Source organism: Phyllostomus hastatus, unplaced genomic scaffold (genome assembly GCF_019186645.2).
Source record: "Phyllostomus hastatus isolate PE091 unplaced genomic scaffold, TTU_PhHast_1.1 phas_scaffold_317, whole genome shotgun sequence".
Classification (NCBI taxonomy): Eukaryota; Metazoa; Chordata; class Mammalia; order Chiroptera; family Phyllostomidae; genus Phyllostomus; species Phyllostomus hastatus.
The window spans coordinates 18,436,586-18,462,549 of NW_025334023.1; the positions used below are offsets into that span (position 1 = coordinate 18,436,586).

The following is a 25,964-nucleotide window of genomic DNA, read 5'->3' on the forward strand; positions in this document are numbered from 1 at the left end:
GCAGGGGACATAAAGGAAAGAATACACAAATGGGACTTCATCAAAATAAAAAGCTTCTGCTCAGCTAAAAAAATCATCAGCAAAGCAAAAAGGGAACCAACTGTACTGGAAAATATATTTGCCAATGATACCTCGGTCTAGGGTTTGATCTCCAAAATATATAAAGAACTCACATGACTCCACTCCAGGAAGACAAACGACCCTATTAAAAAATGGGCAAAGGACCTTAGCAGACACTCTTCCAAGGAGGACATACAGAGGGTCCAGAGACATATGAAAGGATGCTCAGCATCACTAGCTATCAGAGAGATGCAAATTAAAACCACAATTAGATACCACTTCACAATGGTCAGAATGGCCATCATAAACAAATCAACAAATAACTTGTGCTGGTGAGGTTGTGGAGAAAAGGGAACCCTAGCACTGTTGGTGGGAATGCAGTCTGGTGCAGCCACTGTGGAAAATAGTATGGAATTTCCTCAGAAAATTAAAAATGGAACTACCTTTTGACCCAGCAATTCCACTGCTGAAATTATACCCTAAGAATCCTGAAACACCGATTCAAAAGAACCTATGTATCCCAAAGTTCATAGTGGTACAATTTACAATAGCCAAGTGTTGGAAGCAACGAAAGTGCTCATCAGTAAATGAGTGGATCAAAAACTGGTACATTTACATGATGGAATGCTACGCAGCAGAAAGAAGGAGCTCCTGCCCTTTGCAACAGCATGGATGGAACTGGAGAGCATTATGCTAAGTGAAATAAGCCAGGCAGTGAAAGACAAATACCGTATGATCTCACCTATAAGTGGAACCTAATCAACAAAACAAACAAGCAAGCAAAATATAGCCAGAAACATTGAAAATAAGAACAAATTGACAGTCACCACGGGGGAGGTGGAAGGGGATAATGGGGGGCAAAAGGGGGTTGTCAAGAAACATGTATAAAGGATACATGGACAAAGCCAAAGGGGTGTAGGATGGAGGGTGAAATATGGAGATGGCTGGGGTGGGTGGGAGTGGTGGGGGGAATATGGAGACAACTGTACTTGAACAACAATAAAAATAAATAACAAAAAAAATAGTTGCCTGAAATTATATTTATTATTAGTCAGTGTGTAACCAAAGAATCATAGCCAAAGAGGGGTATAAATTTTTTTTAAGGATAAGGCAGTCAGCAAGACAATTTACTTAGTAAAAGCTTGGTTAAAAGCAAAAAGCTGCCCAAAGTTTTGTTTGGTGGTTGTTTCAAAATAAGGGGAATTGGCTCGATCAGCCTTATAGCTAAGTGGCAAAGAAGGTCTTGTGCAAGTCTAATCAGTGGCTTGCATACGAAGGGTGGGACAGTAGGAGCGGTCTGCATAGTATGCAGGTAATGAATTGTGGAAACATAATCTGTACAGAATTTAAATAGCCAGGCTGTTTTTTAGTATTACTGTGTACCTGCAATTAAGAAAAAATATCCACGATAAAGGATTGCTCTATAACAAGATATTTTTGGTCTAAGTTCTAAAAACTTCCTGTAGTTGCTATTGTCTTAGTTAGGTACTATTGAATTTTAATTTGGAGTTTGTATACTCCAAATTAGCACATTTTAATTACATACTTTTTAATAAGCTTTGTAGTCTAAGTAGCAGTAATCTCAGAGCACTTCTAGTTGTATAGTGGGTCCCCAACACAGGTAGCCTTGTCTACACATTTAAGAGTAAATTCTTAAAAGTTTGGAATGTGCCAAGCTTATTTCAGGTATGATGTATACTTCTGACCTCTGAGGTCATTTCTTCCTTTAAACAGTAGATAAAAAAGCAGCACTAGTATAACTAAAGACTTGAAGAAACAGAACTTGAGTTCCAGACAATATTTTCTCAAGTAAACATTTTCCTTAATCTTTGTTCTATGGAAGGACTTTAGAGGTACTCTGGAAATACTGAAATAGAATGCAAAAAAATATGAGTGTATATACGTGTATGTTTAAAAAGAGATTCCATAAATTTAATTGAAGAAGTCTGTGAACCAAAAAATATAAAAAGCCACTGGTATAAAGTGTATCCAATGTCTCCTCTATATTCGTCAACGTTTTATAATATGTAGTTATATGAAAAAACGTTTTTCTATAAAAATGTTTGAGTTAAAATTACAGTCATATATGAAGTATATGATGTACATCATTCTTAACTATTAAACATAGTTTCACAAAAGGTAAATCTGGCATCTAAGGGGCTTTATTTATTAATGAAGAACAAAAAGGATATAAATAAATGTTCCCATCCATAACTGATCCCTTTATATATATATATATATAATTAATGAATGTCTGGAACATCATTTTGCTGTATCCGAATAAAAGTTTGGCCTGTAACAGCTATGTGGATAATAACATGGTATTTCAGATCTGGAGGTGGAATCAGAATTTTAACATGGAAGGGTCAGTAGTGTTAGTGGTGAAACAACAGCACCAGGCATTAGAGAAGAGTTAGGGTGGACTTCAGTTCAGCAATCTCGACACTTGAGCTCTGGTTAAGAGAAGAGAAGAATTCAGAGCCACAGAACGAGAGAGGGGGGCATGGAGAGAGAGGAGTGAAAGGTGCAGAGAGAGAGAGAGAGAGAATAAATGAACACATGCCCTGGGTGGGGAAAGGCACTGCTTGGTTGTGGTCCTTAGTAAGAGTGGTGCTGGGTCCTTCATCCTTATGAGGCAAGGATCTCAGTAGAAGATGCATCAGCTTTCCAGGTGTGCCCCTATCCTGGTCTCCACTGATTGGTTGGCACTAGGGGGCCATTAGTCCATGTAGCTGGTCCTGATGTCAGCCATGGCGCTGCTCCTGGTTTTGATGCTTTTCTTAGCCTGGAGCTAAAACACAGCTGAGGCCTAGATGTCATCTTCAGGGCTTAAGGGTGTGGCCATGCAAGGACTTGTAGTTCTGCCCCTTGCCAGGTGTCTGAGGCAGCTGGCCCAGTGTTCCTATTCTGCTTCTGCCTATCTAACTGCCTTCTACAGTAGTAGAGTCTAATCTTTGTTCTGGCTCCTGGCACTGACTTTAAGCTCAGATGATATAAAATAATTGCCTAATAGTTTGCCTTTAAAAGAATAATTATAGCTAAAAGTTGTCGGATGCTTACTATATGTCGAGCACATGCTTTTATGAATTATTTCATTTACTCTTACAATAATCTTATAAGATGGGCACTATTATAGGTCATATGAAGTAATTAAGACCCAGGGAAATTAGAAAACTTAGCCAAGATAATACAGCTTGAGGGTGGAATGTGAGGATTCTAACTCAGTCAGTTTGTCTACTTCCAGGGCCTGCTCACTTAACTACCACCCTAAACTGACTCTTTCATGATATAGCTTGATTTATTTGTTTCCAAAAAAATCTTACTATAATAGTTTCTTGACAGATCCACTCCCATCTCAAGTTGAAGGAAATTCCACCACTTTCCTCTATAGTTCATTGTGGTAACAAATTCTTCTTTAAAGAAAACCATTATTGAATGTTTTATGGAAGTCTTAACAATATGGTAGGCACTGGCTCAACTGTTACACCACCCACATTTCATCCAGATAGTCAATTTTTTAAACACAAATAAACTGAATGGGATTAGTAAGAACAGATTGGGGTATAACTGATCACAAAGAGGAGCCTGTGTGTGTATGTGAGTAAATAAGTACGTGCATGCTATAGCGCATTTTGAAAAATCACTTAACTACTCCTTGATGTAAATATTTAGGATGATACATATTAATGGACAATATTTGGCCTGGAATTGCCAGATAATAGAGCCTGATGCAAGGACTTATGGAAAGTACATTTTGGGGGAGTGTGATCCTAGTGAGCTTGTGAGGGAAAGAAGGAGGGACCCAGCAAACGAAGGAGAGCCAGTACAAGCTGGCCGCTGCTTCTGGCTCCTGGCTGCTTAATTCAGTAAGACCACCTGAGAGCACTATATAACACATTTTAACATCCTCTGTTGGAGGACAGAAAGGGGAACATTTACCGGTGGACTCCCATCTCCCATTGGTCAGAGATTTGCCACAGGGTGTTTAAGCTCTCCTGTCTCTTTCTGGCTTTTAGTCTACACTAAAAGTGTAGACTGAAGAAAGAAAACCTCTGGGGTGGGAAGAGAGATTAAGAGAGGCCTAGGGCAAGGCACTGTCAGATTGAACCTGTATGGAGCTTGCTGGAGCCATGGGGAACTGGTTATCCCTGCAGAGGCTAAAAGACACAGGTGAGGCCCAGAGGACTTAAAGTGATGTATGGGAGGTATAATATAGCAAGTAACATTATTTTCTTATAGGTTCATAATTTTTCATTTTTTGGCCTCTTTTTCTGAAAGGACTTCAATGCCCTATACATCATATTAATTGGGTATAATAGAAGATTCTCAAGCTTTCATTATCTGTTCATTCTTTGAATATGTATTAAGCATTTACTAATATTCATTGAGTATGTCAGGCCCTGTGTAGGGAACTGTGGATAGAAATCTAAATACAGGGTGTGGCAAAAGTGGGTTTAAAGTTGTGAATACAGGAAACAGTTTATTTTTATATGATTATTTTTTAATTGCTATATTATTTTCCATACCAATGACTGTAAATTTACTTTTGCCCCACCCTGTATGAGAAACCGATTTTCTGTTGCCATAAAGTTACTGGGTTATCAAGTCTGTGCCTACTACAGTACTAGCACACAGCAGGTACTTTTTAAAGAAATACCATGGTCTTCTAATACAATCAGTATTAAATGAGAATTAGTGCTATGCAAATCTTAAATTACCAGAAGGGTGTTCAGCTACATAAACCACTCCACCATCCTTGCAGGAAGTCTCTTACCCACAGGCAGTAAAGGCTTGTTCCTGCCCTGGGAGTAAAGAGTGTTTATTATCTATGTACTGCCTAGGTGCACAAAGGAGGCTAAAATTTAGAGAGATTTTTGTACTCATCTGTCTGTACGGTGCCTTCGAGGCATAAGAGAACATTCTAGGAGTTGGAATCAGAGCATCACCAGCAGTAGCAGCAGCAGTGGCCACACCTACACTCATTGGCAGTCTTTCCAGGCAAAAGGTGGAGGATGCCCTATTTGGTTGCCAGTACTCTTTCCCTGAGCATCCATTGGCCAAACAACCACCAGATGACTTTACTCAAAGTACTTGGTTTTAGAAACTAACTTATTTCAGTACTTCCACAGAAGCACATAGGTAGGAAATATATTGGTTCATTAAAATCTTCAATGTAGGTAGCTGTATTCCGTTGGTCACAAGAAAAATGCCATGGTAGGAACATATTTATATGGTAATAAATTTTTCAATGCCCTAGAAAACTGCTGACATAAAAAACAAGAATAAAATTATTCAAATGATAACATTTTGGAGAGCAAGTAAGTCTTCCTGGCCTTGTTGGTGGTTTCCCTCACTCCAGACGCATCTTCTGTCCTTATGTGACAACAGAGCCCTAGGTAACATCATGCTGATTACCTCTGAATTAGCTGATGTATGGAGGGCTGTCACTATTCTTTAGTATTCACATTAAAGTCTCAGAGTACAGTGACCAGATCATGCCGTAGTTTATGGAGCAGTCAAGGCAGCAAGGATGCCAGAGGCTTTCAAAGGAAACTTCCCACCTGTGAAGAATGGCAGTCCATTGTGTAGCTGTGACGGGGAGGAGGCCCCAGACTGGAAGCTGAAAGAGAAAGGTAAACTGAATTGGCTCTTCAAAGGTCTCACTCTAGTAGCTGAGCACAAAGCCCCCAAGTAGCCACCCCTCTCTTGCTCCCCAAAGAGAATTTCGTGGTTAAAAAAAAGTAAAGAGTTTTTCTGGAGAACAGATCTGCAGGTCTGGTGCGCCTCTCCCCATGTACCAAAGGTTGAGCTGGGGGGAGAGACTGCGAGGAGGCAACTCGAATGCTAATAGGTCTGCTTTAGGGACAGCTGCATGCTGCTCTGAGTTTGGGGGTGGGGGTAGGGAAAGAAGCTGGTGTGTGTAGGGCGGGGCGCTGTTAAGATTGCCTCTCTCTGCCTTGAAGGGAAGAAAAAGAAAAGCAGAAAAGTGAAGATACCCAGAGAAGAGGACTGGGGATGGGGGGTAGGGGTAAGCACAGGCTACCCAGCAGCAGAATGTGTGTGTGTTGGGAGGTGGTGCTATGGGAGTCTTAGGAGGAGTGTGACTGTAGAAGTTGCTGGAATAGGCCAACGGGCAGGTTGTAGTTGCAAACCATCAAGCCCTAAATCAATCACTCATTCTCTTCAGAATGCCTTTTCTCCATTTCGACAAAAATGCTTAAAACGATTTGAGGGCAGGGAAGGAATGAAGAAAACGTGCCAGGTTACCTTTTCAGTTTTAATGCTCCTCCCTTCCCATAAGGTGGTCACATGACCCCAGGATCCAAAAATGTGTGGGAAAGTAGTAGGACCCTTGTCTGTGTAGCAAATTTGCAATTAAGAGGTACACATTTGATGGTTCTTATATTAACACTACAAACTAACCTTGGAATCTTAGAGAAGCCATTTTCACTTCGATGTCCCTCAGTTTCCTCCTCTTAGGAGAGTAACGCGTGCTCCACCTCTGTGCGTTGCTGTGGTACAGGCTGGGACCGCACAGTTTGTGAGCGCGCTCTCTGAAGCCGGCATTTCACTCTACACGCAGCAGGAAGGCACGTTGGTGTTATCCTCCGCCCCGAGAGACTGGTGGAGGAAGACTCGAGCTCTAAAATTAGTCCAGCTTGCAGGCCAGGCGCGGGGAGCGCCCTCCAGCTCGCCCGCCTCCCCCGCTAGCCCCCCCTCCCCGCCCACCCCCTTCCCCAGCGCCCTGCTCGGAGATCGCTAGTCTTCTCGGACGCCGCGTCTTCTCTCCTCCTCGCCCTTTCCTCCTGCGGTTTGGGAGGAGGAGACATTGAGAGGGAAGCGAGAGGGGGAGACGAGAGAGAGGGGCTTGGCGGTGCGTCGGCGTCGGTTGTGATGGGGAGCTGGGAGCAGTGAGGCTGCGAGCAGTAGCAACGGCAGCAGCAGCTCCGAGCCGACCAGAGAGTCGGCGCTCCTCCCGGCAGGCTGCGCTGTGATCTGGGCTGCGGATTTGGATCTCGCGCCCCCGTCCCCCTCCTCCCGCTGCCGTTTTCCTCCCGATTTCCCTCCTCTGCCTGTGAGCCTCGTGGCGGCGGCGGTGGTGTCCCAGGCGCCCAGCGCCTCTGCTCACGGCTCCAGTCCCTGCAAGCGCACGGCGAGCTCTTCGGCGGCTGCGGCTGGGTGTCCAGCTCGCCCTGGGCAGGAGCTCCGGGAGAGGAAGACCACCGAGAAAGCGCCTAGTGGATCTGTGGATCGCTGGAGGAGGCAAGGGTGCGTGGGGATTTTTAAGGTGATCTTTTTGGCTGCCCGTTGCACCGGCTGGAGCGCGCCATCCGGACCACAGTTCCTGCAGCCCAGTGCAAACGGGCTCTGAGGCGGGCTCTGGGAGACTAGAGCCGGCAGAGCGCGTGGGGGAAACTTTTCACCTTGTAAAGTTCCTGCCTCGGCAAGGCTCTCAGCCGGCGCCTCTGCAAGAAGGGAAGGAGGTTCGGTCCTGCGGCGGTAGCCGGGAGGTTGTCACGGTAGAGTTGGCCAAGTTTGGGACTGAGGATTTGGGCAAGAGGTGCGAGGGTATTGCGAATGGGTGCACCGGTCCCCGTACCCTCCCTGTCCTGGCCGCTGGTGCAGGTGGATGACAGGGTCAAGGCGGCGAGCCTACTTGGTAGACCGTCCCCGTCTGGCGCAGTGGGGATGTTCAGATGCCGATGAGGGATCCGGCGGCACAAGTTGGGTCGTCGCTTGCGGAAGCTGCGGACTGAGCTGGGAATCCAGTTGCAGTTTGGCGCGGGGGCGGAGGGGGGGGCGGGGGGGGTGTTGGGGGGAAGAGATGACCAGTCTGCCAGTCTGCTCCATGCTTCATTCCCGCCTGCCAGGGTCAGGGGCAGGGTGAGATTTACTGAATTGGTAGCGGCTCTCGGACTGGAGCGACAGCCTTTTACAGAATGGTGGGAGGAGGGACTTTTCCGGCTATCTTGACAGAGAGAGGGAAACCGAGTGCGGTGGAAGAAGAGCGCATGATTTTTGGCGGGCGTGAGTGAAGGTTATACTGTCTTTGGAAGGAAAACATAAAAATAAAAATTGAGCGGACCTGACCGTCCTAGGGGTGCATTGCAGCCCTCTCTGGGTTGGGAGGAGGGAACTTGAGGACACGGCAGCTGTGTATTCTGGGCGCCTTCCCAGGAGGTCCTGGATGGACCCCCTCGCCCGGGCCATTGTGGGTGCGGGGCCGAGATGGGGGTCTGAGGGGCGCGGGCAAGGAGGCAGCCGTCCTAATACAGACTGTCTTCCCGCGGCGTGCGGTGCACACCAGAATTTCGCCAGTGGGGGTCGCTGAGCTAAAGTGCATCTGGCCCCCGGGCTTGCGCGAGGTGGCGAGCACGGGTATTTTTAGCAGTACTGTGGCCTGTATTCCTCCCTCCCTTATCCCACTGACTTTTGTCGCGTGTACTTCCGAGATGGTTAAACATTGACCACAATTTGGCTTTGCGGAAGGCAACTTTTATTGTTCACTTTTCCCTGCCCCTCTCTCGTGGGCGGGCGTGCTCTTGGGGCAAGGATTTGGAGGTGGCGGGAGTTTGGCTGCGAGCTAAGAGATCCTCCAGTAGCCTACGACGCAAGGGTGGAGCTCCAGGGATGTGTGTGGTGGTGATAGTGGCATCCTGAAGCTGCAGCTCGGTGTAATAATGTGGGCAAACCAGGCAGTGGAAGGGGGTCCCCGAATGAATGTGAGGAGGGAGGGAGGGAGGATGTAGAGACCTGGTGAGGTCGCCCTGGGGGGCTAGGAGAGTTTCCTGGGAGGGAGACGTGCCTGCAGCCCGGAGCGTGGGCAGTTGGTGCCAGTGGCCGGCGGTACCCGCAGATTCAGGCGCGGAGCTCCCTCTCACCGCTGCCTCGCGCCGACTTAGACCCCGCTTCTGGTTTAGGCGAACCTGCTGTAGGGTGAGTGTGAGGGAAGAGCGGACCACGCTAACAAGGGAAGAGTCTTTTTTCTTCCTCTCCTCTCCTCCCCCTTTCTCCCCGACCCAGACTCTGGCGCGTTTGTTTCCAAGTTGGATCCCACTTCCATTTACAAGTGTCAGACAAATGCGCACAAACCTCCCCCACTCCCCCGGCTCGGGCCAGACGGGAGAGGGGGCGGGGGAGAACTATCTGGACAGCGCCTAGGACTGTGCACGCAGCCTTGGGGACTTGTCCAGCTTGGGTTCACACTTGCATGGGTCCTTGGTGCTTAAAAAAAAATACACAAACAAAACAACGAAGCCAAAACCAGACCTGGCCACTGTATACCGCCGCTTTCCCCCTCCTCGCCTCGTATTAATTTTCTGGCCCCAGTGCTCGTCTTTTCAAAGGCTAGTCTCGGGCGGTGGGAGGAAGGGGGGCGGCGGCGGGGGGGGAGCAGGCCAACCAGTTCATCAGGGAGGATTTGTGCTTTTGGCTTTGTTGCTAGGATTAGATTCTCTGACTGTGCCCAGGCTGAGTTAAAATAGATGCAGAGAGACTGTGAACCGATCAGAAAGCCTGCAGACGACTTTGCCTCTGATTCAGGAGGCAAGTTCAGGTGGTGGAAAAGGGGTTAGCCCGCCATCTAGGAATTGAGAGCTGAGGTGCCCACCTTTCAGTATAGATCAAAGAGAGCCTAGATTTCACTTCCACTGGCAGGCACTGAACTTCTCTTAACGTTTATTGAACGCTTGAATGATGTTCTGGTTTGTGACGTGTAGATTTGAATCTGACAAGGAAAAGAAGGAAGGGGATAAAGAGAGGGAAGAGAGACCCAGAGAGTGAGATTCTGCAGAATCCTGGAAATTGCACAAAGCCAACTGCTCCTGCCTTTTTTTTTTTTTTGGTTTTTTATTCCTAAATTGGAGCTGCTGAGCAGTGAGAGAATAAAGAACAGCCAAGAAAACCAGGGCGCCAAGAGACAAAGACAAAAAATGCATAATAACTTGAGCGCTTTGATGTTCTTTTTTCCTAGTAGGGTTGGAGTGGGGGAAGGGTTTTTTAACGTTTTACAAGGAGAAAAGTTGTCTCTTAGAATTAAAACCAGTGCTGATGTTTAATCATGAATCCTAGTTGTTGCCTTTTTGGAACTTGGACAATAAAGGGTGTTGGGGCCAATTTCTATGCACAGTGAGCTAGGATGAGAAAGTTCCCAGACCTGTCCAGTTATAATGTCTTCATATCTGAACCACACAGGGAACTCCACATGAAAGGCAGCTGGCCCGGAGATCAGAAATCGGTCAGCTGCTGGGCTGGCTCCATCTCTTGTAGCTGCAGGATTTTCACAGCCAGCGTTTGTTGCCCAGTGACCAGCTTTCAAGCTCCCACCCTAACCTTCCTTTGCTTTTTCCAAATTTTATTTATTCTGGTTCCTGGCACTGTCATTTGGGGGGACTTTTTTTTTAAATAGGACCCAGTCTATCTCTTAACTAGCAATTACAGTTGTGCTGAGCTACTCAAAAATGAAATGAGTAGCAATAAACAGAGTGTGTGCCCACTGACCTGTATGCTATATGGTTATTTTGCCAGCTCATAGCTTTTTGTAAAGCAGCAACTCTTCAGGCTGCTCACATAAGACCATTCTGATGTGTCAGGTTATGTTATCCTTGCTTTCTTTATTCGCTGCAAAATGACCTGCTCTAATCTGGCTGATGAATTATGTCAAATAGAAAGAAGTAGGCAATTACTAGAGAAGAGGATATTTAGTGATTACCAGCTGGTCTGAGAAGTGCTTCCTATGGCTGTTGCATTGTTAGGCTGTATTAATAACTCATAAGGCAAATAGGACCAATGTGGCTTTACATTTACTGTTTTTTGGAGTTGGGTGTGGTATTCTACGATACCCCTATCTACCCAGTGGTTGATGGGTTGGCTTCTTCCTCTGGGGCAAGAGGCAAAGGATAATTTGGGGGCCATTTTTTTCCATTGTGGGTCATTTCTAGGTTTTTACCTTTTGCAGGAGCATTGAGTGGGGATCATCTGATGGGATCAGGTGGGCAAGTCCATTCAGACTGATTTTTTTTTGATTGCTGAGGAAGGACTATTGATGAAACCATCTTCTTTGCTTATTGTGATGAACACCAGGGAGGCCTGAAAATATAAAAGAAGGGGATCTGACAGACACTCAGAGGAAAGGATGCATCTCCTGCCCAATTTCTTCCTGCAAATAAGGGAGCCCTGACTTACACAGATATTCATAATCTTAAAAAATTGAAGGAAGAAATACAACTCCTCTGTATGTTGCTTCACTTATTGATAAAATTTTCTGAGAGAGTTTTCAGTCTTTAATTGTTGACTATGTCATTATGGCCAGCTTTCCACCCACTTGGAAGGGTTGCGTCTGTGTTTTATAGCCTGTCCTCTTAAGGACAACCACAGTGCCTACGGCCTGATAGGCACAAAGTAAATACTTTTGATTTAGGTGACTTTCTCTGGGAAAACCCTAAGGGTAAATATCCTTTTTGTGTTTTGGTCAATATAATTCTACTGGCTTCTGAAACTTAGTGATTTTTCTGTCAATTGAAGAGTATCTACTCCTTTAATAAGCTTCTTTTCATTCTTTGTTAATGTTGTCTCTTTTCCCCCAAATCCCTTTCCAAGAATAATTATAAGAATGCTTGTCTTCCCTTAAATAAAAATATGAAGATTCTGATTTAATTTATTGAGAACATACTTGACACTTGTCTGGTGGCTTCAAGCCAGTTTCTGGTCTACCAAAATAGGTTATCAGTGATGTGTGACAGTGACAAATGACCCACTCCAGTGGTTCTGAAATGGAATGGCCCTCCCAGGTTAGTCTTACTTTTAGTCAATCCTAGGATTGAGGTATTTTTGTTTTAAGCAGAAGGAATGACAATTTGAGAATGAATTTACTGGCATGATGATGGTCAGAGAAAAATAGAGAACAGATTTCAAAATTTAAGTGATCAGGCTTTTCATATAATGAGAGATGCTTCTTCCTTCACTGCATAGATATGTATGAATGTGAAGGCCCAGGTGGAGTTCAGGGGAGGGTTGCTTGACACTCCTTCTTTAGACATTGCTTTATGGGAGCATCCCCTTGCTTGGACATAAGAGTTGTACAGGGTCCTTGAGCAGATTTTAGTATTTCACCCTTTTGATCTTTCAGGTTCCAAGATTGTGGATTACAGCCTCTATTTAATAAAGGAAATTTATTTAATTAATTCTTACTCTTGTATGTCACAGTTATCCCTTTGTTTTTAATTCTGCAAAATCCCACAGTTTAAAAGTCATTTAATTTTTCCTTCTTAAAGAAGCTTCACTTTTATTTTTTTCAATTTTATTTTTCTTTGCTGCTTTTATCTCTTTACAATTTTTTTTTTATTTTAGATTTGTCTTTAGTAATATTGAAGGCAGTGCAAAGGACATATTTGTAAATGTAAAATATGTTCTTTGCTTCTGTGTACTTACTGGTTTGTTGGGAAGGTGGGATATGCCATGTGCAAACTAGAAATCAGCACATTGGCCATGTTTGTTAATTGATAAAAAAAGTCACCTAACAGGGTCCTAAAAACGTCACCTAACAGAGGAGAGAGAGATAAATATGAGCTGAAGTAAACTTTTAGGAGGAGTATAAAGTAAATACAATCCAGTTTCATAATTCTTAGTGAAACCCTAATGTAGGTGAGAAAGGTGAGTGTAAAATTAATAGTTCTTTCATTTTTGTGGGGTAGAGTTCCTTTGTGGAAGAATGTGCTCATGGAACAGGCCACAGAGGCTCTTGGAATGCCAGTATTTTGCAAAGACACCAGAATTTATTTGGGCCCTTTTCTCCATTGTCCCTTTGTGGACCCGCCCCCAACTTCAAAGGGGACCTTTAGGTGTTTTAAATGTGTCTCAGGCCTGTATGCAGGTGCACCTGCATGCCCCCGCTTCCTCCTCAACACAACACACACTCTGGCTTCCTGGTGGCTACATCACCAATTCTGGGTTTTATACAGAACTGTTAGTACTACCAAAAAAGTATCAGTGCAAATAAGCTACCTTTTAGGGAATCATCCATTTTTGCTGTTTTCATAAAAGTTAATGGGTTGTTTATGGCACTACCTATTATTCTTACACAGTTAACCCTGAGAGGCTTCTCACACTACCCAAACCTTCCAGAAGTGGTCCTAAAGTGGAAGTGCTCATCCTTGACTGCACTTTAGAATCACCCAAGTGCTTGTAAAACTATTAATGCACGCATTGTATTCAGACCACTTACATCAGAAACTGTGGGGGAAGGACCCGGGCACCCGTACTTTTTAAACCCTTGCAGATTATTTTGATGTGTCAAGGAACACTGCTGCAAAGGTTGTGCATTACACCTGGAATTCAGTTCACTCCTCTCAAAAGCTCCTACATCTCAGGGATTTTGAGTGAAAATCAAGAACACATATGTGCTCTTCAGTCTCCTACTGTGAATGGAACCGCTGGAACGGGATGCTGAGTTGAAGTTGTGCTGGACTGGCCTGAAGGTGGCTAGGCAAGTTCATGGCTTCCTTCCTCCTGCATTTTTGGTTCTCAGTTTTGCTAGTGGTTTACATTCCTTCTGTTGCCTAATGTGGATCTATCCTTTGTTTTACTCTAGTTTACCTCAGTTCCTTTCCAGATAGTAATCATAGCATGGTCCAGGAGCTGATGAATGAAATTTAAAAGATTTCAGACATCTCCAGGAGCAGAAACTACCCCTCTTCTCATATTGAACTCTTGTTCTGGGGTCTGTTTGATAATGTAATTCTGAATTCAGGGAATCAACTCCAAGTAATCCATCAATATTTGCTCAGTTTTCTTTTTATTTATAGGGATTACAAGAGATATGTTGCATAAAAAAATGAATCATGTACCGAGGGAGCTTACAGTCTAGTTGTGGCTAAAGATGTATACGCTTAAGGAAAAATTTGCAGCACTATTTAATGTTGGAGGTGGAAGGAACCTACTAAGTTTGGCAGGCACGCTTCTGGCATATACTAGGAAGAAACTTCATTCCTGCAGAATGAGGTACTTGGTGTGGTCTGAATTCCCTGTTTTCCTCTGTTTGAGACTTAGTTATAAATCTCAAAGTTAGCTTTGGCACAGAGAACTCTGAGGTGTTCTGTCCTTTAAAAATTCAGCATTCAGGTCTATTGCTTGGTTTTCAACATTAGAAAAAAATAAGTCAAGCAAATGATACACCATGAACTTCCAAAATGTGGGCTGATTGGCCAGAACTGTTACTTTGGATGCTCACCCTGACTTGCTGGTACTTATACCATGCAAAACAGTTACAAACAACATTTCACGTATTTTTTTATCTCTATTCTTTTTTGAATTGTCAGTGATATGCCCAGCTGTTGAATGAGATACAAATACAGAAAGTTAACTCAAGGTTTAATTGTAACTTCAGGACTTTAACTAAATTAAATTCCAAACAATTTGATAAAAACTATATAGCCTTTTCAGTACCATGGAAGGTTAAAAAGTGAGGCTCACTGGAGCAGCTATCATGTTTCACATTTTTAAATTAATCCTGTATTATTAATGCTACCAAATATCATGGGGCATTATTTAACACTAGTAAACATCTGAAATCGTGCCAGATAATACAGATTAAATCTAGTGACAAATATACTTAGTGACAGTATTAATGCCATCCTTCTTTTTTTCCCTAATAGAGAAACACTCTGTGTGTGTGTGTTCTTCAAAAGCAGAATGAGGCTGTGTCTTGGGAGGAGGTATCTCGATCTTTTTTGAAACCTAGAGCATCTATTACAAATGGCACTGTTGATATTTTTAAAAGTCTAAGTATGTGATTAATAGTTAGGGCTTCTGAAGCCTGTCTTAAGACTGGTTTGAAATTCTCTGTTTTGCTCTCACTGGTGGTAAATGATGGCAGTTGCCTCTGTGGTTAGTTGAGCAGTGTGTTGTGTGTGTGACTCGTGGCAGATCCTGTGCCAGGTTGGAATTGGTAGTTCTAGTTCATCAGACTGGCCTGGGTCTAGAGAGCCGCACTGCAAAGAAAAGGCACACATCAAAAGTGGGCCTAATGTAGATGACTTTAATGTTGTTGGAGTTATGGAGAAAGTTGGATGTGACTCTTTCCTACATATCAAAAAATAGTTTTACAATAACATTTTCAATCAGATGAATCAGAAGTGTGTAGTCGTATCCCTTGAGATTTTGGTACCCATCTCATAGAACTGTAAAGGCATTTCAGAATGTCAATTTATGGAAAAATATGCCTGGAATTGAATATAATTAAGAAACGTTGAAGTCTGGTGTCTACATATTCAGACACTGTATTAAATGGCTTAATTAGTGAACCAGGATTTGGATTTATTGACAGAAAGTCTCTTTCTCATGGCATGCTTCACTCATTAAAAGCTTATAATATCTTAGATTTTTATAGCTATTGGGACTTGACCGTTTGCCTTTTTGTGCTTCTTGACTTCAGTGATTTGTGCTTTTTTTCCTTTGCAACTCATTAGGATAATGGTGCATCTCCTATTGGTGGTCATTCTCATGGACTGAGCACATGATATTGCATAACATATGCAGTGTCACCAAAACATCAGGCAGGGCTTTGTATTGTTGAAAAATAAGATTTGGGGAGGAAAGGTATTAATTGTGGAATTTTTGTTCTAGCATTTTAAAAGTAATGTGTGTGGGACTTCTGTCCAAGATGGAGGTGTAGGGAGATATACTTTGCCTCCATGCACAACCAAAAGAAGGACGACAAAAAATTGAAAACAAAAAATAACCAGAACTGACAGAAAAATAACTGTATGGAAGTCTGACAACCAAAAAGAAGAAACATTTACCCAGACCTGTAGGAGGGGTGGAGATGGGCAGCCAGGGGGAGGGAGAGCCCACAGCAAAGAAGTAGCTGGAGGGCTGGGTGGGTGAGGTGGTAGCTGGCAGACCTGGAGGTCCCACATTTGTGTGCAGATGAACCAGGAGGAACAACTGGGGAGCAAGACAGACTGTGCAACCCACGGTTACAGTGCAGGGAAATAAAGCCTCAAAGCCTCTGGCTGTAAAATCTGTGGAGGTTGTGGCAGCGGGAGGAACTCTCAGCCTCACAGGAGAGTTCATTGGAGAGACCCACAGGGTCCTAGAACATATACAAACCTACCCAATGGAGAATCAGCACCAGAAGGGCCCATTTGGATGTGGATAGCTGGGGAAGTGACTGAAAACCGGCTGAGAGCCAAGCAGGAGACATAGTTCCCTTTCTGACCCCTCCCCTACATACAAAGTCACAATGCAGCGACCTGGGTTGCCTTGCCCTGGTGAATGAATACTTAAGTCTCTGTCTCTTAAAATGTACATAACAGGTGACTGAGATAATGAAATATGGCCCAAATTAAAGAATAGGTCAATGCTCCTAAAATAGAACTAAGCGATGAAGAGGTAGCCAACCTATCAGATGCAGAGCTCAAAACACTGGTAATTGGGATGCTCACAGAAATGCTTGAGTATGGTGGCAAAATAGAGGAAAAAGTGAAAGCTATGAAAAGTGAAATAAAGGAAAATGTACAGGGAAACAACAGTGAAAGGAAGGAAACTGGGACTCAAATCAATGGTCTGGACCAGAAGGAAGAAATAAACATTCAACTAGAACAGAATGAAGAAACAAGAATTTGAAAAAATGAGGAGAGGCTTAGGAACCTCCAGGACAACTTTAAACATTACAACATCAGAATCATAGGGGTGCCAGAAGGAGAAGAGGAAGAGCAACAAATTGAAAACTTGTATGAAAAAATAATGAAGGAGAACATCCCCAAGCTGGCAAAGGAAATAGGAAGTCCGAGAAGCTCAGACAGTTCCAAAGAAGTTGGTCCAAAGGAAGCACACACCAAGGCACATCATAATGACATCACTCAAGAGGAAAGATAAGGAGAGAATCTTAAAAGCAGCAAGACAAAAGGAGACAGTTACCTACAAAGGAGTTCCCATCAGGCTAGCATCTGATTTCTTAAAAGAAACCTTGTGGGCAAGAAGGTGTTGGAAAGAAGTATTCAAAGTCAAGAATGTCAAGGACCTCAATCCAGGATTATCCAGCAAAGCTATTATTTCCAGCAAAGATATCCAGCAAAGCTATCATTTAGAATGGGAGGGCAAGTAAAGTGCTTTCCATATAAGATCAAGTTAAAGGAATTCATCATCACCCAGCCCTTTATTATATAATATGTTAAAGGGACATATCTAAGAGCAAGAAGAAGATCAAAACTATGAACAGTAAAATGACAACAAACTCAAAACTGTCAACAGCTGAAACTAAAAAAAGCAAAATCAAAAACTAAGCAAACAATTAGACCAGGAACAAAACCACAAAAATGGAGATCACATGGAAGCGTTTTCAGTGGAGAAGGAGAGAGGGAGAATGGAAGAAAAGATACAGGGAATAAGAAGCATAAATGGTAAGCATAAAATAGAGGGGGCAGGTTAAGAATTGTATAGGAAATGGAGTAGCCAAGGAAATTACGTGTACGACCCATGGACATGAACTAAGGGGGGAAATGCTGTTGGGAGAGGGGTGCAGGGTGGAGAGGAATAAAGGGGAAAAATAGGACAACTATAACAGCATAATCAATAAAATATACTTAAAAATAAAAAATAAAAGTAATTTGTGAGATTTCTTCCTTATAACTTTTAGCTCTCTACTATATTTATCTAATAGCATAGTTTACATTTAAATCCACATTTTTCTGTGTCCGTTTTTTCAGTTTTATGGTTAGTAGTTTAGTGGTATAAATCCTCCTTAATACAGATTGTTGATGTGGAAAAGTTTGCAATCGTACAGGGGACTGGGAAGTTCTTTTTTAATATATTTGTTGTGGGATATATACCTTTTTGAATTGCATTCGATAATTTTAAATGCTTGAAACTACTGTAATTAGTAAAGAAATAACTTGGGAATGTTGACAATGAATGAGTGAGGGAGAAACATGCTTCATCGAATCCTTGAGGATTTGTTACTACCTGTTTTACAATTTAAATTTTAGCTGCCTCCTCTACTGGCATTAATGTGAACAGCTAGTTTTATAAGATTTCTTAATTCCTCATCTTCATGGTATGTCCTCTAATTTGGAGCTGTTTAAAGTAATCTAGCATTCCATCTTTCCCATGGACAGAGCAGATCATTCACAGTCTGGGTGAACTGCGTACACATTATATTGTTAGACTTTCTGATGACCTGGGCTGGATTCTTCAAATGCATGTGTCTGGAAATGTATTTCTGCTTGGTACTCTTATCAACTGGGACTGACTTTTTCATGGAGCATATTAAAAAAGGTGGTGTCTCTTCTCCAGGGGCCACATAGAGAGGGCCCAGAGACATATGAAAAGATGTTCAGCATCACTAGCCATCAAAGAGATGCAAATTAAAACCACAATGAGATACCATTGCACACCAGTGAAAAAAGCCATCATAAACAAATCAACAAACAATAAGTGTTGGAGAGGATGTGGAGAAAAGAGAACCCTAGTGCACTATTGTGGGAATGAAGACTGGTGCAGCCACTGTGGCAAATAGTATGGAATTTCCTCAGAAAACTAAAATGGAACTGCCTTTTGACCTGGCAGTTCCAGTGCTAGATTTATATCATACGAACCCTGAAACACCAATTCAGAAGAACCTATGCACCCCCATGTCCATAACACAACAATTTACAATAGCCAAGTGCTAGAAGCAACCTAAGTGCCCATCAGTATATGAGTGGGTCAAAAAACTATGACACATTTACACAATGGAATACTACACAGCTGAAAGGAAGAAGGAGCTCTTACCCTTCACAACAGGATAGAACTGAAGAACATTATGCTAAGTGAAATAAACCAGGTAGAGAAAGACAAATAGCATATGACCCATATGATTTCACCTTTAAGGGGCACCTAATCAACAAAACAAGCAAGCAAAATATAACCAGAGACATTGAAATGAAGAACAACCTGATAGTAACAAGAGGGGAGGTGGGATGGGATAATGGGGGAAAAGGTGGGGAGCGTTTTCAGGAACAACTATAAAGAACACGTGGACAAAACCAAGGGGAGGTGGGATTGGGGGACGGAGGTGGGAATCGCTAGGGTGCGGGGAGAGTGGTGGAGGGAAAATTCAGACAACTGCACTTGAACAGCAATAAAATAGACACAAAACAAAGCAAAACAAAAGGTGGTATCTGACCATTCAAAAATTTCTCAAGTGGATGATGCCTACTTAGACCCAGTAAAGGACATAAGGCACATGTGACCCCCAAGTCAGAAAGATGAGACCAGCAACTTTTATTGAGCTTAAGGGACGTCATCTGCTTGGAAGTTCCTGGATTAACAATGGTTCTATGATGCCTTTCATTTATATTCAGGAGATAACTACTACAATGAGGGACCTATGCAGTCTAGACAATCGATTAGGAAATGTAAGACAAAAATTCAGTATGTTGCCAAATCAGTTTCCTAGATCTCCTTGAATTATCCAATATATAGAAAACCTTCTTTTACTTTGGAAGTATAGATTTTGTATGTGTAATTATTTGCATTAATTACTTTATTCCCAAATTGTATTAAGCAATGCAAACAGTCTGTTCCATTTATGCTCTCTATTTCTGTTAAATAGGTAGGATTAATAGCACATTATACATCCTCTCCAAAGAGATAGAGGGAGTTACATGTATTTTATGATTTGCCAATTTCATATAGGTCATCATTGCCTGTTATAATAATCAAAGTAAATATGCCTAGACTGCCTTTATACAATAGTTATGTTTTAAACATGAGTGTAAATCACATTCTTCAAAGCAAAGCACATTTTAAATGCATTCAATTAGGAAAGAATCACTATTGAAGCAGACCTTGTAGCACATTCTTTTATAAGGTGAACAATATTTTGTTTTTCCTTAATTTATCTGTTTAAATTTAATTTAACTTTAGATTTTTAGGTATCAAATTTCTTAAAATGAGGCAAGAGTGGACATGTATGGGAAATGTACTGCTTTGAGAAGCACTAGAGGGGATGCTAAAGAGGACTGGAGTTAGAGAGGATAAATGTCCATGTCAATAATGGAGACCTTGGGAAAATGTTAAAGCTTAAGAGTTTGGGGGCAGTAGGTGCAGTCCAATCCCACACAGAGTTACACCTCTGACATCAGCTCTTTTGTGAATATACTGAATAAGGTCACCTCAGTTCCCAAACTTTGGAACATCTAGAGAAGTGGCCCTTATATATAACTCAGGGTTTCTGCTATTCTGCAGCAGCCCCTCCTTCCCTTTCCTCTTTTTGTTGTCATTTGGTCCCTTTGTATCTCCCCAGTCTTTCCAGCTTTTGCAGTCACTACTCGGAGGCCTGCACCATCCTTAAGTTTGCTTAAAGCTTACCTCCTATATTTCTTTTTTACATTTCTGTTCTTTGGGTCCCCACTACAGTTTGTACTACTATTGAGCTGGCCAAAAAGTTTTTTTAGTTTTTCCATACAATGGCTCTAGCAGTGCCTAATAATCTTTAACTTCACTCTAAATAATGTTGTTAGATTGTATTGTGGCAGCTGTCATGTCAGTGTACATTTAAAAAAACTTATCAAAATTGGTGAATTTTTGTGAAGTCATTTTAATATTGAAGATGGAAGAGGTACACAGTATTTTCAGGGTATTATGCTTTATTATTTCAAGAAATGTAAAAACACAACTGAAATGCAAAGAGAGATCTGTGCAGTGTATGGAGGACGTGCTATGACTGATGGAGTGTGTCAAAAGTGGTTTGCGAAGTTTCTTGTTACAATACTATTGCCATTTCAGCCAAAAAGTCTTTACTGTGAGGCTGTCTTATGCCTTGGAAGATGTTCAGCAGGCCCCTGGCCTCTACCCACTAGAAGCCAATAGAGGAGATAGCTGACATACTCAAAATACCCAAATCAATAAAATTATTGCTGAAAATAAAAATATGTCTTCTTTATTGGAAAAAATTAAACAGCCTTTCTGGCCAATCCACTGTTATGGCACCTAATCCTGCCTGCTTGGTAGTGAAGTTGCCTGTGCTGCGTCTCTTTCCCCACTATACACCATTATTCCCAGGGCTCAGTGACATAACAGTCTTTGGTCCCCCACTCTGATTATTGCTGGACCTTACCAGTGTTAAATTTTAAAAATGAATGACCATATTTACTTATGTTCAACTTGAAGGGTGTGTCATTGACTTTCACACTGGGACATTTATGATTGAATACTGGAAAATATCCCTGAGGTATTACTAGTGCATTATGGTCCTGGTACTGATGGGATATAGCGTGTTTCAACTCCACATTTTCTCTTTGAAGGTTAGGTCCTCCAAGCATATATACCCAGGTTCTTGGTAGTTCTTTCAGTCCAGGTTCTGATACCCACATTTTATCAAAGCTACAGATCTTTCCTGTAAGTTGGCTGTGAGTGTGGTGAAGACACCAGGAGGGCATGTTGGATGCGTCCAAACATTTGATCATCTTCCTGTAAATCACTCTTTTGAGGAGACCCTGACAGGAATTACCTCCCTGATGGTATACACCAATGAAGGTTGATATTTACAAAGGTAAAATACGAGTATACTGCGAGGTAGGTGTCTTCTCAGTGCTAAGTCTTTTCTGTCTTAGGAAAGCTTAGAATATGTACATAGCCATGTTATTTGGAGGATCTCTGGATCCTCTGGAGCCTTTCTAGCTTATATTTAAAAAATATTCATATATACCCTATGCAGGAACTATCGTTATGCAAAATTATAAACACTACACCATTCTTGTGTATACTGTGACATGGAGTTGCACTGGGGCACTAACTTACCATCGTGGACAAGAGACTCTTGCTTTTTAAGGGTCAAATTTACAGTGTGTGGCACATAATAAAGCTTCTCTGTATAAAGGGATGCATGTATTTACCTGCAATTAATAATAGAATAGATTAAAATGCGAGATGTGAAATTCCAAATGTCATGTTTTTTTCAATTATACTGCACTAAAGCATTATTTGAAGGGCAGGCAGGTAATATCAACACATAAACAGGTATGTGTCTTGGAAATGTTAAATTATAAAAATGTTCAATAACTCTGTTGAATGAATGGAAATTGGAAAAGGCTGTGTCTGCCTTTTCAGAGACTTTGCTACTCTGTGAGCTCAACAAACAAAATCTCATTAATACCAAATCCATGGGAGCATGAGAAACGTGTAATGCTCTTAATTTCTTATTAAGTGATTTGTGTTTATTGAAAATTGACTTGAAGGTACACTGAACATAATTCATAATATTGGATTTAGGTGAGTCTAGATACCCAAGTCTTTTCTGTACTTAGAATGTGCTCACAGTTCATTATTGGAATAGGTGGTGGGTAGTGTGATGTCTTATTTCTGAAAGGATTTACTGAAAAGAGGAGATGATGAGTTAGACTTCGGAGATCCTCTTCTGCTCCTGTGCCTTTTAGTTGTGTGTGATTGTTCCAGGCTTTTATTTCTCCAGGCACACTTTGTACGTGTCTACAAGCAGATGAGAGAGAGCGAGGGCACTTAGGGGCTGGTGGAGGCAAATGTGAATCCCGTTTTTTCCTTATTAACTCATGAAGCCTGCTGGGTAGCAGCAGGCATTACCAGACATTTAATTGTGTGCTAGGTAAGGCTGGCAGAATTCCAGCATCATGGTGGAGCAAGAATTATACTAATCAGCTGGGATATACTGCATATATTGATTAGAGTTGGATTTTGTTATGCAAAAAAAAAATCCTTATAAGTAGTGGGAAAGTAATTGAGAGTAATTATAAAAGGCAGAGAGTTAATTCACAGTTATTTAGATGAAAGGGCATTTTGACCCTTTGCTTCCATGCAGATTTCCGGGCAGGCTGGAGCTGTCTAAATGGTGTGATCGCTGTTACCACTGAGCTGGAAAGAGAGTGAATGGGCAGGCGGTGTAGATGAAGCACTGAAGATCAAGTTCCAGCAGTTTATCCTTGGTTGCTTTTTGCTGCTGGAAGCCTTTTTTTGTTTGAGTTTGGGGCTTTTCATTTCTTTCCCTTGGTCTCACTAATAGCTTTTCAGTATTATTAATATCCTTGATGAGAACTGAGTTGGAACCCCAGTATCCTAGTGAACACTGGTGAGAACATTAAACTACACTTGAATTATCTGGAATTCCAGCATGTTCTGTCATTGCTTCCCTCTTTCCCACAACTGAAAAAGCTTTGTAGTTTTTTGATGTCACAGAAAATACTTTGTCTGTGAAATGGTGACCTGAAATAGTATACTTGCACACCCTTTCTTGCCTCCTGGGCCCTTTCACTCATAGACAGTGTCTGACACAAAATAGATGCTCAGTGAATATTTGCCAAGTGGATGAATGAATGTGCTGTTTCATAGGTATCGGATACTGGAATGATTTAACATCTAGAAAAGTTATAGATGATGTTTGATGGAGTTCCAAGCATCATTATGATCCAAGATCCTGAATAACGAGTAAGAAAGGGGAAATGGAGGTGGGGGGAAGCAAATGGCTAAGATTTATTAAGCATATGCTGCACTAGACTCTTTGCATATGTATTCTTGTTCTGGCATCAACTGTGTTCTAAGAGGTGAATATTAGCGTAATCATTTCACAGATGACAAAGATATGGGTAGGAATTGAACCAAAGTCATAGACCTTAATTGGCAGGACTGGGATTTAAACTCATAGCTCTTGCTGACAACCATGGCTTTTCAAACACAGCCATACAAATCCCTAATTGGAAAGAGGAGGATGGTCTCCTACTCAGAGCTTGGTGGTGCAGCCTAGAGATCGGGCATGAGCATCAGTCAGATTTCTTTGATGGGTGAGTATTTTGCTCCAAAAATTTATGTGAATTTTATGGTCTGTTATATAATGTATTTGTTTAAAAATGAAATATTTTAAATTACTTACCAAAGTACTTAAATTTTCCTCCCAGAATCTTTAATTAAAATTGACCCACCTAAAAGTGGCTCCAAGGGTATTCCCTGGGACATTTCTGGAACTTCCGTGTAGAGAGAATAAGAGGTGGCAATTTTGGTGGGAAGAGAAGTCTATCTTGAAATTTTATTTCCATAGTCAGTGTAGTTTTACCTAGATTGCTTGCTTATTTTCAGGGGCCAGGGGCTGTCAGAGATCAGGAAGGTGCTAAAACTCCCCATGATTTCATTCTTATTCATCCAGGAGCTTTAACTTACGTCATTGATGTAACTGCTGCTGATCGAAGTTGGGAGAGGCAGGTGCAGAATTATACTGCCCTAAGCTATCTGAATAATAGTGATAACAATACTGACAAAGACAATTTCTACACATATAGTTAATTACAAAGGACTCTTTCATTATCCTGCCTGTACTGTGTGGGTGATAAAAGTTTATGGAAGAAACAAAAAAAGGAGAATAGGGATAAAAAATCCTGAAAAACATAACACCCGCAAAATTCCTTAGGCTCATCAAGCATTGAATTGATAGGAGACTTAAAAAGGAATTATTGATAATATTAATAATAGTTGGGCAATGTGTACTGAACTTGAATTTGTTTAGAAATTTGCCATTTATGATTTTTTCATTCATTTTTGTATTTTACAACAACTAACATGGATAAGAGTTTTACATATATTATCTCAATTGCCCCCCAGCTCTGTGAGGCAGGTACTATTGTCTCTACTTCATAGATAAAGAAACTGAGGCATAGAGCTAAGTGACTTGCCCAAGGCGACATCGTTGAGGGAGTGTCAGAGTTAGGATTCTAACTTGGCATTGTCTAACTTTACAACCTGTGCTCTTTACCCCTCTGCTGAGCCAACAGGTAGTCTCTCTCCTAAGTGGAGTATGGGTTCCTGGCCGGTCTCCAGGGGCCTCATTCATCATTATAGTCACTCTAAAGTGACCCTGTGTAGTATCTCTGCAAACACCTGCTAGCGCATGCATGGCAAATTTGGCTTGATTTTCTAAAACTTGAGTGTGTACCCAGGTTAGCAGGAAGCAAATTGAGTGCCTCCAGAGAGTCCTGGTAACAATGCAGAAGCTCCTTCTTGGAACTGAATTTCCCCTTCCAGACTAGTCTGATGATAAAAGGAAATGGAAAAGTTAACCAGTGCCTAATAAATGAGTCATTCGCCACTTGGTAGAACTAACTTCAGAATTGTTGGGATGTTCTTAGTTCCTGTCATGTTGCTCTTGCGAGTGGGCTGCTAGATTCCGCATGACTGTTATGCACTTTCCATAGCTGTCCTTGCACAAAACAGGTTGAATTAAGAAGCTGGAAATTTGCTGTATTCAGATTTGGGCTTCACAGCTGAACGTAGTGAAAAGGCAGAAGATACAATGTAGGAAATTATGTTAGCTTAATTAGGGGTCTTAGTTGCATAAAAAAATCTTTGAATTGTAATTACCACCCTCTGGCTTTGGACCCTGCTTTCTTGCTTTTTCTATTGTTAGGTCCAAGGTCATTACTAAAGACTTCCCGTTTCATGGAAGATGACTTACTGAAATATTAATTTCATTGCCTGAAGTAGATTCATGTGGTCTGGTGAATAACTTGAAGCTCTGTCAAAATCACAAAGTAATAGAGTTATTTTTTATGCCTTTGGAAAGGTTGTTCAGGAATTTGAGTAATAGGGAGCTAAAAGTTTACTCATTTTGCCTGTCTTTATGGCAAAAATGAGTAAAAATCTTTATGTAATGAACAACCATAACTGGGTAAGTTGCATATTCAAGGAATTATGGAGAGGGGTTTTTTGTTGTTGTTTTTTTTGTTTGTTTTCATTTAATTGCGCTGTGACTGGGTTTGAATTTGATGCATAAGACTCTGGGAGAGAAATGAACTTGTGACATTGGAAAGTTGGAACTATTTTTCTTTTTTCTTTCTTTTTAAAATATAGGTAGAGCTTGAGTATTCAACATTTTGTTGAATGCCTTTTCAGTTTGTAACTGCTGGAAC

At 41.8% G+C, this 25,964-nt stretch overlaps 1 protein-coding gene across 1 annotated transcript in view; it reads left to right on the top strand.

The window, feature by feature from the left end:
- The first annotated feature begins 6,885 nt into the window (after positions 1-6,885).
- Positions 6,886-25,964, top strand: part of FAT3 (FAT atypical cadherin 3) — a 637,939-nt gene continuing 618,860 nt past the window's right edge. The window contains exon 1 of the mRNA XM_045818135.1: positions 6,886-7,329. The gene's annotated coding sequence lies outside the window, so the exon portion shown is untranslated. The remainder of the gene's footprint in view (positions 7,330-25,964) is intronic.